Here is a 23,642-nt window from a genome sequence, read left to right as displayed (position 1 = left end):
ACACAGTTCCCCAAGATGTAGCAATAGACTCACCCAAGCTGGTAGGCACATGCCTGGCCCCACTGTCTTTGGAGGCTTAGAAACCTGAGTTGCCATCGTGCTGTCTACCATCAGCCACAGCGAGACTGGGTATCTTGCCTCCCTGTCCCTCAGGTGGCCAAGAGTTTGCCTTTCTCTGGACCCACGGTAGGTTATCATGGTAGAAATTAGAAACTGGAAAGCCAGGGGAGCTTTGGAGAGTCCCTCTGGGCTCACTGACTGCTGATGGCATCGGAATCAGATGCAGGAAGGAGGGAGGGGCTGGTAGGAACCCCTGCAGTTGCCCCAGAGACTGAGGGATGGGCTGGCTGGCAACTGGTCCAGCTCTCCCTGCCTACCAGGGGTGTAGTTGGCAGTGCCTCCCACTGGCTGAAAGGTTTCTGATACCCCTGCCAGCCCTCTGAGTCTGTGTTGATGACAGCTGCCACCTACCCGGCTCCATCACGGGTCAAGCACTGTGCTGGCTGCCATGTAGACCTCGTCTCGGTCAGTCTCACAGCCGCCCTAGGAGGTCAGCGTGATCTTGACCCCCACTTTACACGCAGAAACCGAGGCTTGGATTAAATAACGTGCCCAAGGTGCTACACTTGGTAAGTAGCAGAGCTGTTTCTGTTTGACGAGAGCTGGGGGGAGTCAGCGCTGGGGGGGAGGGGCGGGGGAGGGGGAGCGGGAAGCCGGACTGGGGCCAGCTGCCCTGCCCCTCCCGGCCCCATCCTGTGGCAGCCAGGTGGGCGGCGGCATCTGTTGGCAGCTCTGGGTCAGGGGCGTCCACTGGCTCCCCCGGCAGGTCTTGGTGGGAGGGCGAGTCAGGCACTCTGTTCCCAGGAGGGGATGGCGGATCTTGGGCTTAATGATGGGCCTGCAGTACTGGCAAAGCGGGGATCACTCTGCCTGCTGGGAAATGTCCTAAGGAACCCAGCTGAGCTGCAGTTACGGAGGTAGATTTCCTGCTCTTTTCCACATCTCATGATTAATCCAGAAGCCTGAGCAGCGTGTGTGATGAGGCTCAGCAAAGTGGCCGTGGGCATCTCCAGCCTCCTTTGCAAGCCCCGCTTTTCCTCTGGAGTAGGTGCCCTGGAATCTGGGCCAGCCGTACACATTTCAGCAACTCGATTACAAGAGACAGAAGAGGCCGGGTGTGTGGCACCAATAAAACCGCACACACCCTGTACTTCTCTCTGCCTGTTGCTGGTTTGTGCATTTCCCCACCACACCTCCCGAGAGCAGGTTGTTTCCCGGAAGCAGCAGAAGAGAGGTCGGGAGAAGGAGATGCCTTATTGTTGTGAATGTGATGGACGTGGTGGCACCACAGGGGACTGGACACCAAGGCAAAGACTCCAGTGTCTGATGAACTTACTGGTTGAACTTAACCGCTTACTGGTCTTTGGCAGGTAATCAGCTTCTAAGAGTCTCTGTTTCTTCATCTGTAAAATTGGATCACGGTACCTGCACTCATTGATTTAACAAATAATATAAACATATAAATCCATACTCTGGCGTATTCTAGGTGCTGGAAATCAAGCAGTAAACAGAACAGTCTCTCCTCTTCGGATGTTAATAGTCTAACATGGGAAGATGGAAAACGGCAATGACATCTGTGTCAGGTGGTTATGATACTTAGAAGAAAAATAAAGCCGGGCTGAGGGGTAGGGGAGACAGTGTATGCATGTGGGGATGACTTTTCTTAAAGGACAGTCAAGGAAGGCATCTTTGATAAGATGATACTTCAACAGAACCTGGAAGAAAATGAGGTGCCATATAGATGTCCAGGTACGGCAAAGAGCTAGTTCAAAGGTGCTGGAGTGGGAGAGTGCTTGGCAAGTTCAAGGAGCATGAAGAAGCTCTGTGTGGCTGGAGGGGTGGGAAAGTGGGGGTCAAGGAGAAGAGGGCAGAGAGGGTGTGTGTGTGTGTGTGTGTGTGTGTGTGTGTGTGTGTGTGTGTGTGTGTACGCAGGGGCTGGTTGGATCATACAGCCTGGCAGGGTTACTCTAAGTGAGATGGGAAACAACTGGTGGCCTTGAGCAGAGAAATGACCTGATGTATATTTTAGAAAGACCACTCTGGTTGTTCAGTGGAAAGTAGCTTTTAAGACTGTAAGCTCGGTGCTCTGTGACCACCTAGAAGGGTGGGATAGGGGGGAGGAGGGAGGTCCAAGAGGGAGGGGATATATGTATACCTATAGCTGATTCACTTCATTGTACAGCAGAAACTAACACAACATTGTAAAGCAATTATACTCCAATAAAGAAAACAACAACACTGTAAGTGGAGAAGCCAAAAGACCAGGTCGGAGGTGACTGCATCTCCAGGTGAGAGAGGAAGAGAGCTTGGATTTCAGCAGTGGTCGTGGTGATAAGTGACCGTCAGAATCTGGAAATATTCTGTAGGTAGAACCTGTAGGATGAGCTAGTATGAGGGGTGGGTTGGGTGAATAGTGAGACACAAAGAGACACCTCGAGATTTTGTCCTGAGATTGGGATTGACACGTACACACTACTGTGTATAAAATAGGTAACTAATAAGGACCTACTGTATAGCACAGGGAACTCTACTCAATACTCTATAATGGCCTGTACGGGAAAAGAGTCTAAGAAAGAGCAGATATACGTATCTGTATAACTGATTCACTTTGCTGTAAGCCTGCAACTAACACAACATTGTAAATCAACTCTACTCCCATAAAAATTTAAGAAAAAAGAAACAACACTTTTGCAATAAAAAAAAAGATTTTGTCCTGAACGATGGGTAAACTGGAGTTGTCACATATTGAAACGGAGAACTGGGTGAAAGGAGAACCCTTTGGTTGTGGGGTGCAGGAACCAAGAATTTGGCTTCAGGCGCATTAAGCAGCAGTAGTCTGTTGGATACCCAAGTGGAGGTGATGGGTAGACAGAGGCGTGTGAGCATCCGGGGCCCCGGGAGAGGCCGGGGCTGGGATACGATCATCAGTGCGTAGTTCATTAACAATCTTGGGGCTGCATGAGATCATCAAGGGAGTGAGTGAGGATGGAGAAGAGGAGTGGGTGGGACATTCCAAGGTTTAAAAGTCAGAAAAATGAGACAGAACCAGCATGAGAATCAAGAGAGCCTGCTTAAGACGGGACAGAGTACAGAGTGGGTGCTCAGTAAATCACAGCCACTGCCATCACCATGACCATCGGTATTTTCATGGTTAGAGTACGGAGAAGTGAAGTTTGAAACCAAAATAGCAAGAGTTCAGGAGGACGCACTTCATGTACTTTTTCCTCTTTTCCTTCCCTTTCCTCTGGTTGTGCATCAACCGTGGTCTCAGACTTCCAGCTACTTACTAGAAATAAAACAAAACCATACAAAACTTCTGGGCACCTTACAAGCCCACAACTCAGTTCAAGATATTCAAGAAGAGCTGTGGTCTTTGGGTTGTTGGTAGGGTGAGTAATCACTGAACAGAGTCTGGGAACTGGATGTGACTTTCTCCTCTTACCAACTCACTATATGACCTCAGGCAAGTCCGTCCCTGCCTCAGTCCTGGAGGAGGATAGAGACTTCCATTCAGGGGAGAATACTGATTAGCTCACCAAGTTTCCTACTTGGATGGCATCTCTGCCATTTGCTTTTCTCCTCTCCAAAGCATATAGATCCTATCCTCAATTATTAAAGCAAGATAACAGTGCTTTTGATTTCCCTCTGAGAGTCTAACCTCGAATTGTGGGCTGTTTAGTACTTACAAAGTCTGGGAGAGGAGTGCCCTTTAGGAGTGACCATCCAAGGTCCCCCGCCCCATCCACCCCTGTAGGCAGTCTGAGGCAGATGCCTCTCACTGGTCTACCAGAAGGCCAATGACTTGAACCATATTAGTTTATTTCCTTGTATAATTATCTTCACTGAATTGCATTTTAGGAATCATGCCCTTGGCTTTCATTAAACATCCTTGAAACAGTCATGCAAAGTTCACTGCTGCATTTGCACGAGAACTACTGTTGCAGACACGACCTATACGCTTCTGGAAAAGACTTCCTGAGTGTTTTTGTGAAGCACAAGTCTGCGGGATATTAATAAAAATTTCATTATGGGAAAAGTTGAGTGAGTTTGGAAAAAAACCCAGGTGTCTTTCTTAAAGGTTATCTAAGAGGCTTTACTAACAAAAAGTACAGTGGGTCCTTAGAAAGAGGATAAACTGCGAGATTTCCCATTTTGTCGACCCTTAGAATCCTGTTTTGGTGGTGCAGCTCTTGGGATCAGTGCTCTCAGCACCCAGCAGAAGAGGCTCTGAATGCTTCGGGCTCAGTTAGTCAAGCACCGTGAGCTGCAACAGGGAACATACCAGACAGGAGGCCAGGTAAGCAAGTGACAGGGGAGCCTGCAGGGGGATGAGCAGCGAATGGGCAGCTGGCTCTTCCGTGCACAGCGATCCTGGGTGCCTGGGGTCCCAAGAGGCTTTGCAACGTCCTGGCTGCATCAGATATTAACTTTGCTATTCATGGAGTTAGGGGTCCTAGCCTCAAATATATCCCTCAGTGACCCTCCTGTACAACAACACACAGAGTTAAAAGATTTTAAAAAATAATCCATTGTTAGGAAAAGGACACAGAGACGTGTGCTGTGTTTACAGTTTCATGGGCGAGATGGGGAGGAATGCCACTCGCTCCGACAGCTCACTACCTAGGAAGACCACTGAGAGTCTCTCCCCTCCTCTCCCGCAGCTGGAGTCTCTCTCTTTCACTTCCTGACGTGTACACCCCGTCAACCCTCAAATTTCAGCCTCCGAAGCTCCGAGAAAGCCCCTTGGGGAATACTCTGCTCCTCCCTTTCACTGGGCAGAGCGACCAGCACAGGTGTGTGTGCAGACTGCCTGCCCTCCTATCCATGCAAGGTGCATTATTTAGAGGCTACTGATTTCATTGTAAAGTGGGAAGTGAAATATGTTTCGCTAAAGCTTCCAAAGCGAGGGAGGAAGGAGGGAGGAAGAGGGTAGGTCAATGGGTAAATATGATTGCCTGATGGTCTGGGTCCAGCCATCTTCCTAAGGCTGTATCTTTAACTGGGAGGTACAGCAAGATGATCGATAGCACAAGCAACCTTAGGAGAACCACACCGGCCAGCCCGGATCAGCAGAGTCTGTGTGGTGAGATTTAAGGGGGTGCTTAGTTGGCCCTCCAGCTGTAAGTGTTTGCCAGATGACTTGTAACTTCACCACTGGAGCCAAATTCCTTTGACTCTTAGGGCTCTTTCTGCATTCAAGAGCCCTTGGAAATGAGAAATCCCTGAAATGGGTTGTCGCCTGCTGTCAGCTAACCCTGACGCTCAGGAGTAGAGTTGGGAGTAACGGGACGCCGTGTACCCGGGGTCCTTCCTGGGCGTGTGTAACTCTGAGGCTAAGACAGTGAGACTGGCAGTTTAAGAAGCACCTCCAGGACCATGTCGCCTACTGGCAGGCGGAGTAAGGACCCTGCAAGGTGGACAGACATACCTCTTCTCTTATCATTTGAGGGTTTGAGAGAAGAGGCACCGGGAGTTTAGCCTGAGCCCTTCCCACAGGTCTAGAGGTGGGAAGAGAGAGGGATGGGCTTTGACCCTGGGCGGCTCCTCCCTCCAGGCCAAGACCCTGGAGGAGGTTGAGTTTGTATCTTCAGAGGGGATGGGGTGCCCAGGCAGGTGACTGAAGACTTTATCTCCGAAGGACCCAGCATTAGAGAGCTGAACAGCCCCAGACCCCGCGGGCCGGGAGAGCTTCTGGGCATCCTTCCGTGGGGTCCCATCACCTCCCTGCTGGAGGCAGACTGGGTACCAGGACCCTGCGGTGAAGCCGACTGGGGAGCAGCTTCCTCCAGCCTCTCCAAGCACAGACGTCAGCGGCGAGGCTCAGACTTGGTGGCTGTGCTCTGTCTCTGCACAGGCTTGTGTACGCGCAGCGGGGGACCCACGCAGGGGACCGGGGTGGGGAAGCACACAGGAGGCAAGTGCAGAGTGGCGGCAAGTGGCGGTGGTGATGCTGGGGCAGTGCGAGCGGACAGCGGCTCTCCTGGAGGCTCCACCCCTCGGCGGGCTGGCGTGGGACCTGGGAACGGACAGTGCACGTGGAGGGGCAGCTACTCAGGGCTGCCCTGCCGGGGTGGGGGGGGGGGCGGGCGGTGCTGTCAGGCGGGGGCTGCCTTCAGGGTGGAGTTGTAGCAGAGAAGTGGGGTCACCCCTCTTGGAAGCTTTGAGAATGCGTATGAGGAGGGAGCTGCGAACGGAATCCGGAAAAGGTAAGGAGTGCCAGCTTGGTGGAGTTGGGTGCTGGCAGGACTGGCCTTGGAGTCGTGGGAGCGTTCCCAGGAACATCCAGGGGATCGCCACCGGGGCCCCAGTGGTCCCACAGGCCTCCTGAGGCTGGCTGTGCTGTGCTGAAGCCCACATCAAGGGCCCTGGGGATGGCAGCAGAGGCCAGCATGGTTGAGGGTCCCCCGCACCCACCTCATCTCTGCAGGGACCACAGAACTGCACGCACCGTGGGTGTTCTTCACCTGCTCACAAAAGAGCCGGGTCATTGCATGCAGCAGGAAAGGCTTGACGGGGGGTGACGGGAGGAAGGGCAGGAGCAGAGATTTTCCATCTTGATGGTTTTGTTCAAGGCCAGCCCAGAAGCAGCTGACGTTGGCTTCATTTATCCAAAGGGCACGGCGAGTGACCCTCTACAACCCAGGGATCCTGAAATATTTAGAAGCTCTAATGTTTGGGTGGGAAGAGAACCTCTTTTGGATGAGAAGCTCAATTATTGAGGAAGGGAGAGCTCCCGTTGTCTGGGGCGTAGGGGGGGCACCTTCCTGCTGCGTTGGCGGGGTGCCGGGCGCGGGGCACCCTGCCTGGGACACTTGCCCTGCTCTGTGGGTGAGGCCTCTCCCACAGTGCTGGGCTCTGGGGGACTTTTCTCGTGGCCAAACTCTTCGGGAAAGTGACACAACGGCCTATTTCTTCCAACAGCACCTCTGATTCAGCCTAGGGTATGGTTCGAGGTTGCATCTCTTGTAAACCCCCCTTCAGCTGCTGTCAAGGGCTGGCACCGGAGTTCTTGAATTTAGGCTGATGTGGGTCCTGCTAGAGCCTGCTGTCCTCTGCACATGTCAACAAATGTGTATGCAGGTGTGGACCAGCTGGATCTCTCTCCTTCTCTGGAAAGCGTGGTTTTCAGCAGCGTCAGGCTGGGAAGACAGACATTTTTTCATGAACCCTGAAGTCCTGTGCAGGCAGTTGTCACACAGTGTTCCACCAGCGGCCCACGGCCGGCACAGAACACTGCAAAGCTCCATCTAGCACAAGTGACCACGGGGAACGGGTTGAGAATCCTGCTGCATTGTACACGTCTCCTAAGGGAAGAACATCAAGAAAGATGAGCTCGCCGCGGAATTGGCGAACTGTGTGGAAGGGGCGGGATCTGTAGAGCTCAGCAGCGGCGAGCTCCTGTCATGGCTTGGCCAGTTCGGGTCTCCCCCTGTCACTTATGAGGGTGCGGCGATGTTTTCCCAGATGTGGTCCCCGTGTACAAAACAAAGAATCGCTTTGCACAAAGCCAGAAGGGATACATTGAAAGAATTATCAGAAGAGAATAATACATAGGAAATGTTTGTGCTCGCATGCAAGGAAACTTTGGGGGGTATCTGTGGCTGCCAAAGTGACATCTGGCAGGATTAACTGGATCACCAGAGCCAAACAATGAGGACTGGGAAGGCAGCAATAACTGTGAGGCCTGGGCCCATGTGGGGGCAAGATTTTGAGAATGACCACTTAGGTGACAAAATGGGATTCCCACGAACCGCAGCTCTGGTTAGTTTCTGGTCTGGAGCCAGATCCTCTCTCTGATGCAGACGTGGGAGGACGGAGCGGCAAGAGCTGCCCAGCTGCTCATCTGGGAAGTCATCCTCCAAGGGACTCTGTCCCTCGTTCTCCTCCCGTACCTGGAGGCGGCAGTCAGCGGGCAGCACCTCTCACAGCACCCCCACGTACACCTGCTCAGACCACCTGCTCAGAGCTACTCTTTTGCCCAGCCCAGCATACCTGTTCCACCTGTCTGAAGACCCGCCGCACGTTTCCTCGAAGCACACCCCAGAGCTCTTCGTCACTCCAGCCACGCCTCAGCAACTCCTCTATCAGTACCGGGTATATGGACACGTCCTCCAGCCCCTGTGGGAACCTGTGTGGCCGCCAGCCAGCCAGCTATTGGGCCTCAGACCTGTTCCCTGGTCCTGAGTCAGAACCAGAGCCCTATGTGTCCAGGGTCCACTGAACCCCAGCCCTGGTCAGATATGGAAAATGGAGACTTGGAGAGAGTAAATGATTCACTCCTGCTCTTCATCCTTCAAAGGAAGGCCCCAAGAGCGCCTCGACTATTCGTCAAAACTCATTGAATTGTACTGTTAAGATCTATGCCTTTCACTGAATGCAATTTTTGCCTCCATTTATAAAGAGAAGAAAAGCTTTTTAAGAACTGGGTTGACCCCCCTGCATGCACAGACCCAGCTGCAGGCAGAGACGATGGTCAGCCCAGCCCAGACCTTGCGAAGAGTCTGCTCAGAGGCCGTGGGTCTGCTGGCACTGGATGGGCGCAGATGCTGGGCAGATGAGCTCTGTGTGGTGTTTTAGACAAATATGATGACCTAGAGTAGGGCCAAGCAGACAGGAGAGCCCAGGAAGCAGACCCTGGGAGAGGGGAGATACCAGTTGGGCCAGCACACCTGAGGCTATGGTCAAGGCCATGAGGACCACAGTGTGGTGGGCACGGTGGCTGTGAAAGCCCCACTGCTGCCCAGCCAGCCCGAGACAAGCCGTGGGGAAGCACTCACCGGCCAGCCCCGTCATAATCTCCGCCAATCCCGATGAACTTGCATCCAGTGACTGCCCTGATGTGGTCGAAGTGATCTGAAGAATGGGAAGTCAGCAGTGTGGGGCTTCCAGGGCAGGGGTGGGGGTGATGACTGGCCTCTGTTGATTCCCCTTTTTGCAGCCTGTAGGCCAAACAGTCCAGTTCCTTCGTGGCCTGGCACCGAGAGTACCAACTCGAGGGCCCTGAGGTTTGATCTGAAGTGATCCCAGCTGGCTCTAGACTGGACTTCAGATTTGGAGTGGACCCCAGAGCCCCCTGTTTGGGCCATTTCCCACCCACGATTCACCCTGCCTCCCAGTCTCCTTGAGAACCTGTGGGGGCTCCTTTCCCCGGGTGTGGAGGATGAGAGAGGAACAAGAGTACAACTGATGAAGACCCCAGAGACCTAAGGAGCTGTCCAGTCCCTTGGCCAGAGGTAGGGGCAGTGCGCTTTAGGAGCCCCTGCAGAGGCACAGATGGGCAGCACCCGGGCTCTGTGTCTGACAGCCTCCCTGCTACCCATCAGTACCGCAGTTTTGATTCCGTGGCTCCAGTTCCACATGGCACCAAGGTGCTGTGTACCGTCCGTTACTGGGTTTTTGGGAGCTGTACCTATTGCCAACAGGAGGGTCAAGCCACTGGGGCTCTTCTGAAGTCCTCCCCAAGTTTGGACCCAGCTTCAGCTCCAAATCAGAGTTTTCAGAGAGCCCAGGGTGAGGCTCACCTGCCACAGTAGGCACGTTGGCTAACGGGTTGCACTGCAGCACCCGCACGGACAAGGGCACCATCGCGATGCCACCGTTCTTCTTCTGCAGGGGCGGACCGGTGGACAGTCAGCTTGGCCCCCAGCACAGCCAGCTGCCTGTTCACTCTCTCGGCCCCTGTGAGGAAGGTGTTGAGGTCAGAGTCGTCTCCTCTCTGGGTTTGTGTGAATGGAGGAGCCGCAGCCCTGGTCTGGGTGGTGTCTTGGCCCTGGGTTTCCGGGTGTGGTGGAGTATCTTACCACCTAGACCCCCACCTAGGGCTCAGGAGTTCAGGGGCTGTGGACCGTGGGTTTTGGGGGCAGAAGATACTTAACCTGGGGTTTGAGGAAATTGAGGGAGAAGAGGCTCGGGTTCAAGGGCTCCCGGTTTGAACCTCTTGCTTTAGGTTTGAGGGCCAGGGCAGTCTCTCACCAGAAGCTGCAGGATATCATCAGGATCATTCCGAGTGTTCTTGCACACACCCCGGGCAGCTGAGTGGGAGAAGATGACAGGTGCCTGTGACACTTCTAGGGCTCGCCGTGCCACAGCATCGAGACATGGGACAAGTCCACCATCATGCCCAGGCGGTTCATTTCTGCCACCACCTTCTGCAGGGACAGGATGGGGAGAGGGCATCAGGGCTGCATTTACCTTGTGTGCATTTATCTGGAGGGAACAGGCGGGGCTGTACATTCATGTGGGGCAGGGTATGGAACCCGGGTCCTTACCTCGCCCAAGCCGGTCAGCCGACTGACATTGCTGTAGAAGGGGTGGATCCCCTTTGCTGAGCTCTGTGCCCTGCAGGATGGCCAGGAGGCAGTCTGACTGGTGGCCATGACTTGGCTACAAGAGCCTAGAAAGAGGTTCTGTCGAACCGTCTACACCTGCAACTCCCTGGTGCAAGAGGAGGGACCCAAACTGGGCTGTGCCTGGCAGTAGGAGGGCCCTTCTGGGGATTCAGTCTTGTTCTGCGAACCTCCATTCCCCTCCCCACCCCAGGTTCAGGGCGGATCCCAGGGGTAAACTTGCTTTGGGCCCCAGCGTGATCTTGGGCAGATCCCTGCCTCACTGGGCCCTTACCATCTGCACTGCGCTCACCAGGGCGTGTTGCAGGTGTGGGTGAGTGTCACGTAGCGCACACCCAGCGCATAGAAGGTACGCAAGATGGAGAGGCTACTGTCCAGTGAGTGGCCGCCCTCCACACCAATGAGGCAAGCCAACTTCCGGGTATTGTTGAGAGCTGGGGGCAGGTAGGTCAGATGATCATTTTCAGAGGCAGGGGTAGCTTACTGAAGTCCCTAGCACCTACCACCACCAGTCTGTTTACCTTTTTTTTTTTTTTTTTTGGTCGTGCCGCGCAGCATGAGGGCTCTTAGTTCCCCCACCGGGGATCAAACCCGAGCCCCCTGCAGTGGAAGCGTAGAGTCTTAACGTCTGGACTACCAGGCAAGTCCCCCGTCTACCTTTAAGTGAGGTCACAAGCTCCAGCTCAGAATAGGAGGCACACATGAGGCGGATGAGGTCAGTTTGATCCGGGGTGAGGCGCACAGCATCCCGTTCGTGGGTCTGGCATGGGGCGTAGGCTGACCAGAACTGAGGGAAGGCCAGGGCTCGGTTTGGGCTTTGGAACTCCTTGGGCTTCTCATAGCCTCCTCAGCTGGCACAGCACTCACTGTGCCCAGAAGTCACATGGAATGCGTTGCTTTTTCTGTGGTACTTGGATGCCCGTCAGGTTGGCTCACTGTGACCCCTGTAGCCCCCAGCATCCATGGCATGGCACTTTCTAGGCCACTATGGTAACTTAGTTCCAGTGTGACTCACCTGTGGTCTCTGAGGCCCCCAAACTGCCCCACATTCCCCAGCAGCCATGGTGGCACCTTGTGTGTCCCTTTGGTACCTGGGCACCCACGAGACCGTCTTTCAGCCTGTCCAAGCTGGTCTGGCCATGGCTGAAATTGCACAGATTAACATCCTGGAGCCCATTGTGGTAAAACTGCCTCAGGACCCAGGGGCATGTCGTTGTGGCTGGAGGGAGGTCAAGGCAAATGGGTGGGCTCCTTAGGTCTTGGGATCAGGCAGGACACATTGCCTGGCCTGGGCCAGCCTGGGGGTCCCCCACCTCACACTGTCACACAGACTATACTAGGAGCAGCTGAGGCCTGGGCTGAGGGGTTCCCACCAGGGAGGGGATGACAGAGAAGGGGGAGGGCATCCATAGATGATGGAGAGGACATCCAGGGGTGGTGTGAGGGAGCCTCCCCACTAGCTCTGCATGCTCCGGACCTCCTCCCCTGCCCAGGGCCAGGCTAGGCCCCCACCGGCCCCCACCAGCCCGCACACACTGCAGCCCCCCCCCCGTCCACAAGCCGGAAGTCCCGCCTCAGGGCCCGCGTGCGCTCCCGCGGACTCGGGGTGCTGGAGGTGCCCGGCGTGGTCTGGACGCGGGTTCCCGGCCGCAGCAGCAGACGCAGCAGCAGCAGCAGCAGACACAGCAGAGGCCGCTGGCTGAGTGCGCGGGGACCTTCGAGGCCCCCGGGCCGCAAGCTGCGCAGGGCCAGGCGGGTGGGCAGAGGCGGGTGTGGGAGGGGCGGGCGATGGGGTTGTGCCCGTCCACACAGGCCACCCAGCGGCGCGGCCTCGCGAGGGGGGCGGGGTGAGGGAGGGGATACAGAGTCACAGGGCCCTGCGAGCCGTGTGTGCGGAGAGCCGCGATCCGCGAAGCCCGGCAGCCCCGGGGCGGCACTGCCCTCCCGCCCCCTGCTCCGAGGCAGCTCCCGCGGGCTAAGCTGGCCTCTGCTGAGAGCCCACTCGCCTCCCGTCGCGGCTTCCCTCCGCCCCTGCGCCTCTTCCCACTCCCACTGCTCCGAGGGGGCGCCCTAGGCTGCTCTCCCCCGCCTCTAACCTTCCTGGCCAAGCTGGGCCGCTTCTCTCAGAGGGCCACCTTCAGCCCGAGGCCTCCCGGGAGCACACCGCGTCCCCATCTGCCTGCAGCCGGCCCCGCCCACTCCGAGGGCTGCGTGCCAGTGTCTCTGCGGCCACAGGTGCTCTGGGCTCCCGGTTTCCCGGTACGGGGCCATGTGGGCTGGTGTGGGGGAAGAGAGAGTTTCTGGAAATGGGGGGGGGGGGAACCTTGTGAGCTCTGGATTCAGGAAGGGGCCCTCTGCCCCCGACCTTCTCTCTCCACCTACTTGACTCCCCAACCTGCATGACCATTCTCTGGGGACTTCAACCAGCACCCGGGAACTCTCAGGAACCCCCCCCCCCACACACACTTCTGGCAGCCAGCCTCAGGAAAGAGCGCCCTCAGGAGCTGCTACACCTCCCCAGGGCCTGAAGAGAGGGACTTTTGGGATGTGAACTGAACACCTTCTGGGGAGAGTCAACGACCCTTTTCCTCAGCAGAGCAGGAACCCAGTCAGTAGGCTATTTGAGTGGAAGGAAATGAAGTCATTTCCATGGCAGCAGAGCCCCCATCGCAGCAACCTTCCTCCCAGGGCTGCTGGCCGACCTTCTGGCCAGGATCCCTCCTACCTCAGCATGGAAGGCCTGGCCTCGTGAAGAAGTATAGGTTCTGAGGAAAGACCTGGCACCTGGGTTCTGCTGCTACACTTGCCTTATCTCGAGGCCCTTGTGACTCTAGCTTTCCCAGAAACCTCAAGGGCTAAGTGCCTGTGCTTGCTCAGAGGCCGCACGCCACTCCCCATTTCCAGCCTCAGGCCCTCCCCCTAGCTGCCTCCTCTGGGGACCCCCTCCCTCCAACACACACACACACACACACACACACACACAGAGAGAGAGAGGGGATGTGCCTTCTCACAGAAGCTCAACCACTGAGATGCTTTAGGGACTGTGCCCAAACTCCTTCATCCCCAGCCTCTCCAGTTTTTGCTCTGATCCCTGGCACCCCCGGAGCTGTTCCGCCTTTGGAACCTTTCCTGGGTAGCAGGAGTGCCTAGCACAGGGGTAGTGACCTAAGTGTGAGCACTGGCGACCCTAGAAGTCTGTTACAGAAAAACATTGAGCAGTAAGGGACCCCCCTGGGGACAGAAAGGGCTGGGAATAAAGGAGCATGTGAACCTCGGGGCAGGGTGCGTGCTGCTTGACTCTCCATCCTGTTCTTGCTTCAGGGAGCAGGTCTTCCTGGGTCTCTCTATCCTGCCTCCTGAGACCCCAGGCAGGAGGCTCGTTGGGAAGCCACAGATTGCTGCTTTCAGTTTCAAAAAACCCAGCTCCCCCCTGGTTTGTGGTGGTGGCCGCTGACACTGGCTCAGAGCAGGAGCCCATGTGGTAGCCTGCTAAGGCTTCTCTGCACCCTGTCTCTGCTCCTGCATTCTTCTCGGCTCGCAGAGTGCAGACTTTTCTGTCTTCAGCTGACAAAGGGGCCCCTGAGGATTGAGCAGAGGAACGTCACGTTTTCTTCCAGGCCAGCTTCAGCCCTGGGATGTTCAGGGCAGACTGTCATTTCAAACCTCAGTTTCTGAGGCTCCTTGCTTTTGGCCATTTAGTGTGGCAGGAGGCTCCTGGCTGAGGAAGGCTCAGACAGAACGACGCAGGTTGTGATCTGTGGCAGTGGGCAGTGGGGGGACGGGGTGGGTCACTGCAGGAAGAGGCATTCGCTGCCTTAGGCAGTTAAACCATTGCCCTCTCTTCAGAGTGCCTCAGCCAGCAAGATGCTGTGGGGTCTACCTCCTGGCACCATGCTCCAATCGCCGGATTTTGGGTCTGGGGCAACCCAGGTCTTCGTCTGACTCTTCCGGAGCGCGCTTTCTCTTGGGAGCATGTCTAGGGACTGGCTTCTCTGCTTCCACCTTTGCTGGCGTGGCCAAAGGAACTGCTGCTGCAAAGAAAATCAGAACTGATCAGTCACTTCTGCTGTACACAGTTTCCTGCCAGAATTTCCCTCTCTCATGTCTCTCCCAGTTTCTGGCTGAAGACCTTTAATCGACTTGACATCCAAAACACAGCCTTGGCCCATCACCTCTATGAGTCCCTAGAGAAGGGACACTGGCTGCAAAAGCAATTCCTAGAGCCTATGGCTGCAGCACATGAGGAAGTCTCTTCACCGTTTCCAGGGTAAACAGTAGAACCCGAAAGTCATTGCAACCATGAGCCTCTCCATCTCTCCCTTCCACAACAGAGAAAACATTTCTTGCAGTCTGTCACTTCTGAGGCTTTAATGGAAATGTCTTTCAAGTTTTGGAAAAAAATAATCTAATATAAATTGGTGAAGAACCCCTCCCACCTTGGCAACCCCTCTTGGGCCCCATTTATACTGCCTGTTTCCACCACACTGAACTCTAGCCCTCTGATACTTTTATGTAGATTAGAACAAGGCCGAATACTGAGGCAGAGTGATCAGGAGACTGAGAACCGCGTTCTGGGTACCAAGTCTAGGCTCACATCAACCCAGCCTCCTGGGACACCATCTCCTCAGCCCTCCAGTCTCATTAGCACTTCGACAGCCCTCTTGGTTCTTCCGGTCTTCCCATCAATATGGCACCACCCTCTCCCCTAGAAGTAAAAATCATTATAATTCTCCCTCTCTCCACCGTGAAAGGATGAGATAAAGGCTCAGCAGCAGCCCCCGTGAAACACATGGTCACCACTGTGAAGAGGTGTTACTAAGACGATTTGGTCCGACTCAGAGAAGGAAAGAGACAACTCTGCCCTAAGGCTGATCAGGCCCACAGGAGGGAACCACACTGGGGGCAGCCTTTGAGAGAGTGGCAATGCGAGAGAACCTTCTTTAGGAGGGGACTCCCTGTTGCCGACCTTGAGCAAGTAAGGATGGGACATTGGTTTACTGGGGCTGTTGCAGAGGGGATGTGCCCAGAGGTTGGGCCACCCTGCTTGAGAATCAAAGCACCTTCTAGTCCGAAGCTGCTTGAATGCTCCAATCGCCGGATTTTGGGTCTGGGGCAACCCAGGTCTTCGTCTGACTCTTCCAGAGCGCGCTTTCTCTTGGGAGCACGTCTGGGAACTGGCTTCTCTGCTTCCACCGTTGCTGGCGTGGCCAAAGGAACATCCCCGTAGGCCCGGTAGCCACCAACCAGGCAGTATGTCTCCCCATGCCAGCCCAACTGCGTTTCTCCACACCCTCGGTAGGGGACATGGTACTGACCAGGGGTAGGAGGAGAAACGGGAGCCACTGCTGCTGCAAAGAAAATCAGAACTGATCAGTCACTTCTGCTGTACACAGTCTCCTGCCAGAATTTCCCTCTCTCATGTCTCTCCCAGTTTCTGGCTGAAGACCTTTAATCGACTTGACATCCAAAACACAGCCTTGGCCCATCACCTCTATGAGTCCCTAGGGAAGGGACACTGGCTGCAAAAGCAATTCCTAGAGCCTACGGCTGCAGCACATGAGCAAGTCTCTTCACCGTTTCCAGGGAAAACAGTAGAACCCGAAAGTCATTGCAATCATGAGCCTCTCCATCTCTCCCTTCCACAACAGAGAAAACATTTCTTGCAGTCTGTCACTTCTGAGGCTTTAATGGAAATGTCTTTCAAGTTTTGGAAAAAAATAATCTAATGTAAATTGGTGAAGAACCCCTCCCACCTTGGCAACCCCTCTTGGGCCCCATTTATACTGCCTGTTTCCACCACACTGAACTCTAGCCCTCTGATACTTTTATGTAGATTAGAACAAGGCCAAGTACTGAGGCAGAGTGATCAGGAGACTGAGAACCGCGTTCTGGGTACCAAGTCTAGGCTCACATCAACCCAGCCTCCTGGGACACCATCTCCTCAGCCCCCCAGTCTCATTAGCACTTCAACATCCCTCTTGGTGCTTCCAGTCTTCCCATCAATATGGCACCACCCTCTCCCCTAGTACTCAGCAGCTCAGGATGGGATGTGTCTGAGGGCACCGATATAGATGTCTCCATGACAGCACAGAGGTGCCTGGGTTTGAAGGTGTGTTTCAGGAGTGGCCCTCTTCCTCAAACTGCTCCATTTACCATTTGCCAACAAAAATGCACTTGTCTTTTGCTAAGAGGCCAATCAGGAAAGGGTCTGAATGGAAGCATCCTGTAGCCCAAAGGGGAAGCTACATTTATAAAGATCAGGACCATCCTGCACACTTGTCCAGGGATGACCTTTCACTTGTCCTCAGCAGTGAGCACTGTGGGTCCCTGAAGGTGTCCCAGGTCACTGGTATTACTTACAGCTGGGAACGCGCTCAGGTATACGTAGTGGGCAAACCCCACAGGAACATGAGGCAGCCAGGTGAGATTGTGTGTACACCATGCCTCCGGGCGGTCTCGGTGTACCTGCCGCACTGCCCACCCATGGAACAGAGCACAGGTCTGAGTTAATATAGACGATCCAGTCACACATTCTCACTCAGACAACCAAAGAGATTGGTATCTGGTGGAGAACTGTCAGGGAAGTTTCTCTGAGGGCAGCACGTTGGCAGTTACGCGGCCATGGAAACTGTTAGAAGGCCGGTGAGGTCATCACTACCCAGTGAGGTCATGATAAGGAACGTGTGACTTGGGGGTCAGGCTTCAGGAGGAGGGGCAGTTTTGTGGAGGAGATCAGGGGGGAGGCAGAGGTACTCTACCTGGCCCCTCACACCTGGGCCTCCCCACCCATGCCCTAGTCTAGCAGACACCCCACGTGGGGCGTGCCGGTGGGCTGGCACAGCCCCAGGGGCCCCAGGAGGGCAAGAGAGACCCACTTTCTGAGATTGCCAGTGACACACCCATAGTCCGGATATTATCCGTAACGATTACTAAGGTTGTTTATCTCCCTCCACTTTTACTAAGAAAAGGAGTAATTGAAGACTCTAAATCATTTTTACTGAGGTTCTTTGTTTTTTTTTTTTCCTTCAAAATACTAAATGTAAAGTCTGCAGGGCGTATATAGGTGTTCAACTTTTTTCCAGATTTTATGTTTTTGGTGTTTTGTAAAAAATTTTTATTATTTATTTATTATGTTTATTTTTGGCTGTGTTGGGTCTTCGTTTCTGTGTGAGGGCTTTCTCTAGTTGCGGCGAGTGGAGGCCACTCTTCATCGCGGTGCGCGGGCCTCTCACTATCGCGGCCTCTCTTGTTGCGGAGCAGAGGCTCCAGACGCTCAGGCTCAGTAGTTGTGGCTCACGGGCCCAGTTGCTCCGCGGCATGTGGGATCTTCCCAGACCAGGGCTCGAACCCGTGTCCCCTGCATTGGCAGGCAGATTCTCAACCACTGCGCCACCAGGGAAGCCCCTTTACTGAGGTTCTTAATACCTTCCTCACAAGGGTGGACAAAACTCTCAGCTTTTTGTATTGAGTGCAGATGTCTCTATTCTTGCCCATTTCAGAGTCCTCCTCACTCAAAATCTAGGTTTTGTCGATCTTTAGTACCCTGTCTCTCATCTTATCTCAGATTATTCTGTGGTAAGATGGTGCAAACTATGTATTTACTAACTGGAGAGAATTCAAGTCCCCGGAGCTGTTGTAGCTCAAAATTCTGTTTTTTGTTTTTTTGTTTTTTGTTTTCAAAATTCTGTTTTAAGTGGAGTCATTTTCTGTGCTTTCCTTTCATGCTGTCTGCAAAATGCCTGTTTCTGTCCTCCTTGAGATCCAGGTTTACAGCGCTCTCCTTTTTCTCATTCTGGGGTCTCTATGTTTGTGGCATCTCTGAGGGCCCATGTTCTGTTGAGGCTGAATTTGATACCTGGTGGGGGGGGGCGGGGAAAGCAACTTCCAGATGGGTCAGCCTAGAAAAGGATCCCCCATTGTGTAGAAATTTAAAAACAGGCAAAATACCTGTCCTATCAGACACTATGATTTGCCCCCTCTGTCTGACGCAGCCCAGAGCTTCGTCATTTAATTCACACCTATCTACTGTGAAGGCCCAGCCAACAAGATCATTTTGGAGCCCTGAGTGGGTGCCCAGAATGGATGGGAGAGCTGAGGTAACCAGAACTCTGCCTTTTTTATGGACAGGTGTTAGGGCATCTTCTCTTCAAAGTGACACATTCCCAACCCATCCAACTCACGTAGAGGAACAAAACCACTGTCACCAGCCAAAGGGAGAAAAACATGGGGCTGCAGAGGAGAGGGATCTTGTGGGGACTCTTGTATTATTCATCCACGTGCAAGTATGAGCTCCAGATTTGATAAGACATGCAGTCTGATCAAAAGTCATGCAATTAATGATTTCTTTCAAAAATCAAAGAACTCTTTGATTCTTCATTTTAATGTAACTTTGACCTCTTTTCTTTCCATGTCATAAAAGAGGCCTTGACTAAGCTAAACATGCTCTCTCTCCGTGCCTGCAATGTATCAGAAAGCATCGTCAGTTACTTTCACAGGCAGTGGAGAACTCCTTAATTTTTCTCTGACGACAAGAGCTCCCTTTGAGCCTGGGCCAGAGGTGAGCAAGATTCTGATTCTGGAAAGATGTAGAAAAATGAAGTTCCTTTTGCCAGAGGTTCTGGGTGAGCATTGTTGATGTATGACTGTTAGCAGTCTTACCCTCCTTCCACCTATTCTTCCTTTTCTGCATGGTGGACTGTCCTTTAGTTTTGGGGGTACAGTATTGGGGGAAAAAAGGAAGGGGAGGCTAGAGGTAAGTAGGCTAGTGGCGGGGATTTTGTGCACGAATATTTGAAGAAGGAAGTGTGGGAGCAAGTGCTGTGGTAAGACGGGAAAGGGAGAATTAAAAAAAAAAAATCTGTGATCCATAAATCCCCTTCAAAGACTCTAAGCAAAGTACTTAAATTATTTTACAATTACTTTTTGGTTACTACTCTGCAGTATAAAAAACAATAAGTTCACTTTTTATCGTATCCCTATGTCATTAGCATCATTTTAAAGACGTGTCTTAACGGCTGTATCGTGTACCATCCTTTATTTAACCAGCTCCCTTTTTTGGACAGTTAATTCAGTTATTTTGTTGTTTATAAATATATATATATATATATATATATATATATATATATATATATATATATATATGATGGATATTTTTGTTTGTAATTCTGATTATGTCATTTTGTCAGTCAGGATAACTGATGGTAGCTGTACTAACAAACAACCTAAAATCTCAGTGGCTTAGCAGGTGTTGACTGAAAAAAATGCACAACTAAAAGTTGAGAATCTTCTTTTTTTTGGTGGACTTGCTGAGGACTTAAGCCCGGGAGGCAGTGTCAGATCGCTCTGAGAGATTGCACTGAAGAGGGAAGGGAGGAACCAGGACATATAGGAGTTTTGCAAAAACAAAACAAAACAAAACATTAAACCCCCAAACAACCAGGTAGTCGGAACATCAAAAGATTACTGTTAATTAAAGAAAAACCAGACATCTCAAGTCAATGAATTTAGCATTTTTCTATGTACGGGAAGAGGCAGGAGTCTGGGCTCATTGGAATCCTTCCTTTGATGTGCATTTGAACTATCTAGAGCCAGCATCCTGCTTTTCTCCATCCTGAATCCCCTCCGGGTGCACCATCGGGGATGGCTGCCATGGCTGATGATGGCTTGATGGCTGCAACACTCTGTTGACTGATAGGGCAGGCGACATTCTTCATCCATACAGGTTCAAGTCTTCTTTCTTGCTCGATTTACTGGCTAGGGTTGGAGTGGGAGACTCTGTTCTTTGCAGATGTGAGGGACTCAGGGTCCTTCAACATTGTGGCGTCACCTTCCTCAGGTCCTCGGAGCCCCGGCGCTGGAAGAAGGGAGCTTGGAGAAGGCACGCACGCTCTTGGCCTCTTCTGCCCAGAGAGGACAGAGCCACTTCTGCGCATGGTCCACTGGTCAGGGCTCGTCCCAGGGCCCCACCCAGAGGCAAGGGGGCTGTCGAAGGGAATCTGGATGCAGCAAAGAGAAAGGGCCAATGGGTATTGATTAACAACTAGCCAAGGTCCTACCTACCTACCAATTCACTGTCAGGTCTTTAGAATACAAAGGGTTACATTCCCGCAATCCTCCTCTAATTCGAGACAATTCTCCATTCATATTCTCTTTTGCTTAGAGCAACCTTGAGCTGGGTCTTCCCAGGCTCTTCTTTCTACCCCTACAGGCTGTGGTCTCCTCGGAAGCTTTGGTGGGATGCAGGCAGCATCTGGGAGAAGGCGCCTCGGAACTCACGTGCCCGCGTTGCCCAGGACCCCAATTCCTTCCACCTCTCGGATGCTGCTTTCTTTTCCCAGGGACAGAGCCAAGCTGTAATTGACTCCTTGGGTATTTCAGAGTCCCTGATCCCAAGACTGAAGGATGACTGCCTGCTGTTGTGAAAGGTTACCAAATTATCAGGACCTCTGATTGGGAGGGACAGTGGGAAGAGGGGAGGTGGTGTCAGGGGAAAGGCACTGACATTTCAAACTCAGCTGGCGACTCCAGCCCTTGGTAATGGCTTTAGTAACTTCCCAGCTGATCCCTGTGATTGAGCATCAGGACCATTGAATGCTAATTGAGTTGAAAAGCTTCCCCCTCATGTGCTAAAACTCTCAGGCAGTAAAAGGCTTCTGACCATGTCTGGAGTTGCGTGCTGGGGACAATGTGGTGGGTTGCCTCTGTCTACGCTTAACTGCTGTTCGTCTTCCCGGCTTGACGGGGTAGGGTTGCTGTACATACACAGACTTTAAAATTATTTTTAAATTATTTTTTTAAACTGAAGAATGGTTGATTTACATTGTTGGTGGTTTCCGGTGTACAGCAAAGTGATTCAGTTATGCATACACACATACATACGTATACATACATACATATGTATATATATATTCTTTTCCAGATTCTTTTTCATTATCGTTTATTGCAAGATATTGAGTAATATTGAGCACAGTAATACTGTGCTCTACAGTAGGACCCTGTTGTTCATCTATTTTACATATATCATATATCTGTGTGTCTCTGTTAATCCCACACTCCTAATTTATCCCTCCCCTCACCCTTTCCCCTTCGGTAACCGAAATTTTGTTTTCTGTGTCTGTGGGTCTATTTCTCAAACAGACTTTTTTTTTCTTTTTTTTTTTTTTAAGCAGATTGCACCTTGCTGTGGCTGGATCAATACTCTGGAGTAAGCTGTTTGCCCTCAAAACTGCTGGGGCCGCAGCCATGGAGCTGCAGGATCCCAACGGGGTCCTGACGTCCATCTGCTCTGTTTTTTTCAGGTGCGCTGAATCGACAGTCCTGAGTTTTGAAGTTTTCCTGGAGGGGACGTGAGGGGATTTCTCCAGGATCGATGGGACTCCTTTTGTGGTGCTTCAGTGCTTCCACCATGAAGCGCTCATTTCCCTATGCACGTCCCCCCGCCCCACCCCACTGTTTCCTTTACTCTCTCTCCTCCCACCCCCAATTCCCAGAAGAAGATCTAGGAATCAGGTCCAAACATAAGATCTTTGGAGAATCCTTGCGTGTGTTTTTTTAAATTTTTATTGGAGTATAGTTGATTTACAATGTTGTGTTAGTTCCGGGTGTACAGCAAAGTGAAGCAGTTATACATATACATATAATCCACTCTTTTTTAGACTCTTTTCCCATACAGGTCATTACAGAGTACTGAGTAGAGTTCCCTGTGCTATACACTAGGTCCTGATTAGTCATCTAGTTTATAGGTAGTGTTGTGTATATGTCAATCCCAATCTCCCAATTTATCCCTCTCCCCTCCCCACTTTCCCCCCCTGGTAACCATAAGTTTGTTTTCTACACCTGTGACTCTATTTCGAATCCTTGTGTTTTACTCTCGTCCTGAAACTAGATAAAGCCTAGTCATCAATCAACAGGTGAGGAAGTAGAGCCAGGCATTGGTTGAGTGTTGATGTTTCTGGTACAAGCTGACTCTCCGCTCATCATCCCACACCTTCATCAGCCATCATCCTGCTGTCTGTCACCTCCTCTTCTCTGAAGAAGGCCCGGGCCATCTTTTGAAAATACAAAGTCCAGCATTGAGACCCTCCCAACTGAGAGAGCAGGAAGGGCCAGGGCTGCTGAGGTGTGCTCCCCGAACCCCACTCAGGGGATCTGTGTTGTTCCCACCTGGGTGTATTGTGTGGACCCCCTAAAATTCCTCCAAACCTCTGCCTCTGCGCTTCCAGATTGCCCCTGAAAGAAATGAACAATAATCATAATATCCACCACGTACTGACCGCTGGTCTCTTGAGGGCTGCCTTGCCATTGGACAACATTTGTTGAGCTCCTACTGTTTGCCAGACAGCGGGTACATGCTTTATGTGTGTTTAGCCCTTCTGACAACACTGTGATTTAGGACCTGTTAATATGTCTATTTTGCTGAAATGGAAACTGAGGTTCAGAGTGGTTAAATAACAAGGAAAAGTCCATGTTTTTACCCCCTACACTAATATATATGTATATTTGTGTATATATATTCTATATATGTATATTTAACATATATATGATGTTGACTGAAAAAAATGCACAACCTCAAAGTTGAGAAATATGTTTTATTGGGTGGGCAAAACTGAGGACTTAAGCCTGGGACACAGCCTCTCAGCTCTCTCTGAGGGACTGATCCAAAAAGGAGAGGGAGGAGCCATCAACTATAGGAGTTTTTGCAACAAAGACCAGGTAATCGGAACATGGAAAGATTCCTGTTAATTAAAGAAAACCAGACATCTCGAGTTAATGACTTTTTAGTGTTTTTCTGTGTATGGGAAGATGCAAAAGTCTGGGCTCACTGAAATCCTTCCTTTGATATGCACCTCAGCTATGTGGGCCAGTATCCTGTGCTTTCTCATCCTGTGTTCCCTCGGGGTGCACCATCAGGGGAGGCTGTGGCAGTTGACTGCTAGATGGTGGGCATCCTGTTTCCATCCTGAGTTTCCTCAGGGTTCACTCTTGGGGCGGCTATAATGTGATGGCTTGATGGCTGCAACATCCTTTGTTTACTGATATGGCAGGCAACATTTTTTCATTGACAATTATATATATACAATAGACACTGTTCGTGTTACATATATTATCTATTTTACGTGCTACGTGTTTTTTAGAATCTTTGCAAAAAACCTTGCAAGGTAGGTGTTATTCTTTACATTTTGTGAAAAAGAAATTAAAGCCTCTAACAGGCTGAGAAATTTGTCAGGTCACTACATC

The 23,642-nt window shown here is 52.1% G+C and overlaps 1 long non-coding RNA gene and 1 pseudogene across 8 annotated transcripts; one reads left to right on the top strand and one right to left on the bottom strand.

Moving 5' to 3' along the window:
- Positions 1–4,341: 4,341 nt before the first annotated feature.
- LOC309622346 lies at positions 4,342–22,525 on the top strand. Of its 7 annotated transcripts, XR_014240740.1 has the most exons (7): positions 4,342–4,357; positions 4,722–4,853; positions 5,699–5,920; positions 19,992–20,431; positions 20,614–20,830; positions 21,575–21,791; positions 22,291–22,525. It is a non-coding gene; the product is annotated as an uncharacterized lncRNA (long non-coding RNA). The 7 variants fall into 7 exon arrangements; XR_014240741.1 differs by lacking the exon at positions 4,342–4,357 and having other exon boundaries at positions 4,622–4,853; positions 20,744–20,830; XR_014240742.1 differs by lacking the exon at positions 4,342–4,357 and having other exon boundaries at positions 4,622–4,853; positions 21,575–21,703.
- On the bottom strand, positions 7,212–11,469 carry LOC309622344 (dipeptidase 2-like; annotated as a pseudogene). The gene is made up of 6 exons: positions 11,422–11,469; positions 11,064–11,166; positions 10,699–10,888; positions 10,329–10,398; positions 10,033–10,208; positions 7,212–8,913 (listed from the first exon to the last, which is right to left on the bottom strand). The product of its transcript is annotated as a dipeptidase 2-like (transcript).
- Positions 22,526–23,642: the final 1,117 nt, after the last annotated feature.

Source organism: Balaenoptera borealis, assembly GCF_965194805.1.
Source record: "Balaenoptera borealis genome assembly, contig: HAP1_SCAFFOLD_2208, whole genome shotgun sequence".
In the NCBI taxonomy this organism is placed as follows: domain Eukaryota; kingdom Metazoa; phylum Chordata; class Mammalia; order Artiodactyla; family Balaenopteridae; genus Balaenoptera; species Balaenoptera borealis.
The sequence above is the reverse complement of the archived record's forward strand: the minus strand, read 5'-3'. Positions and strand labels throughout refer to the sequence as shown.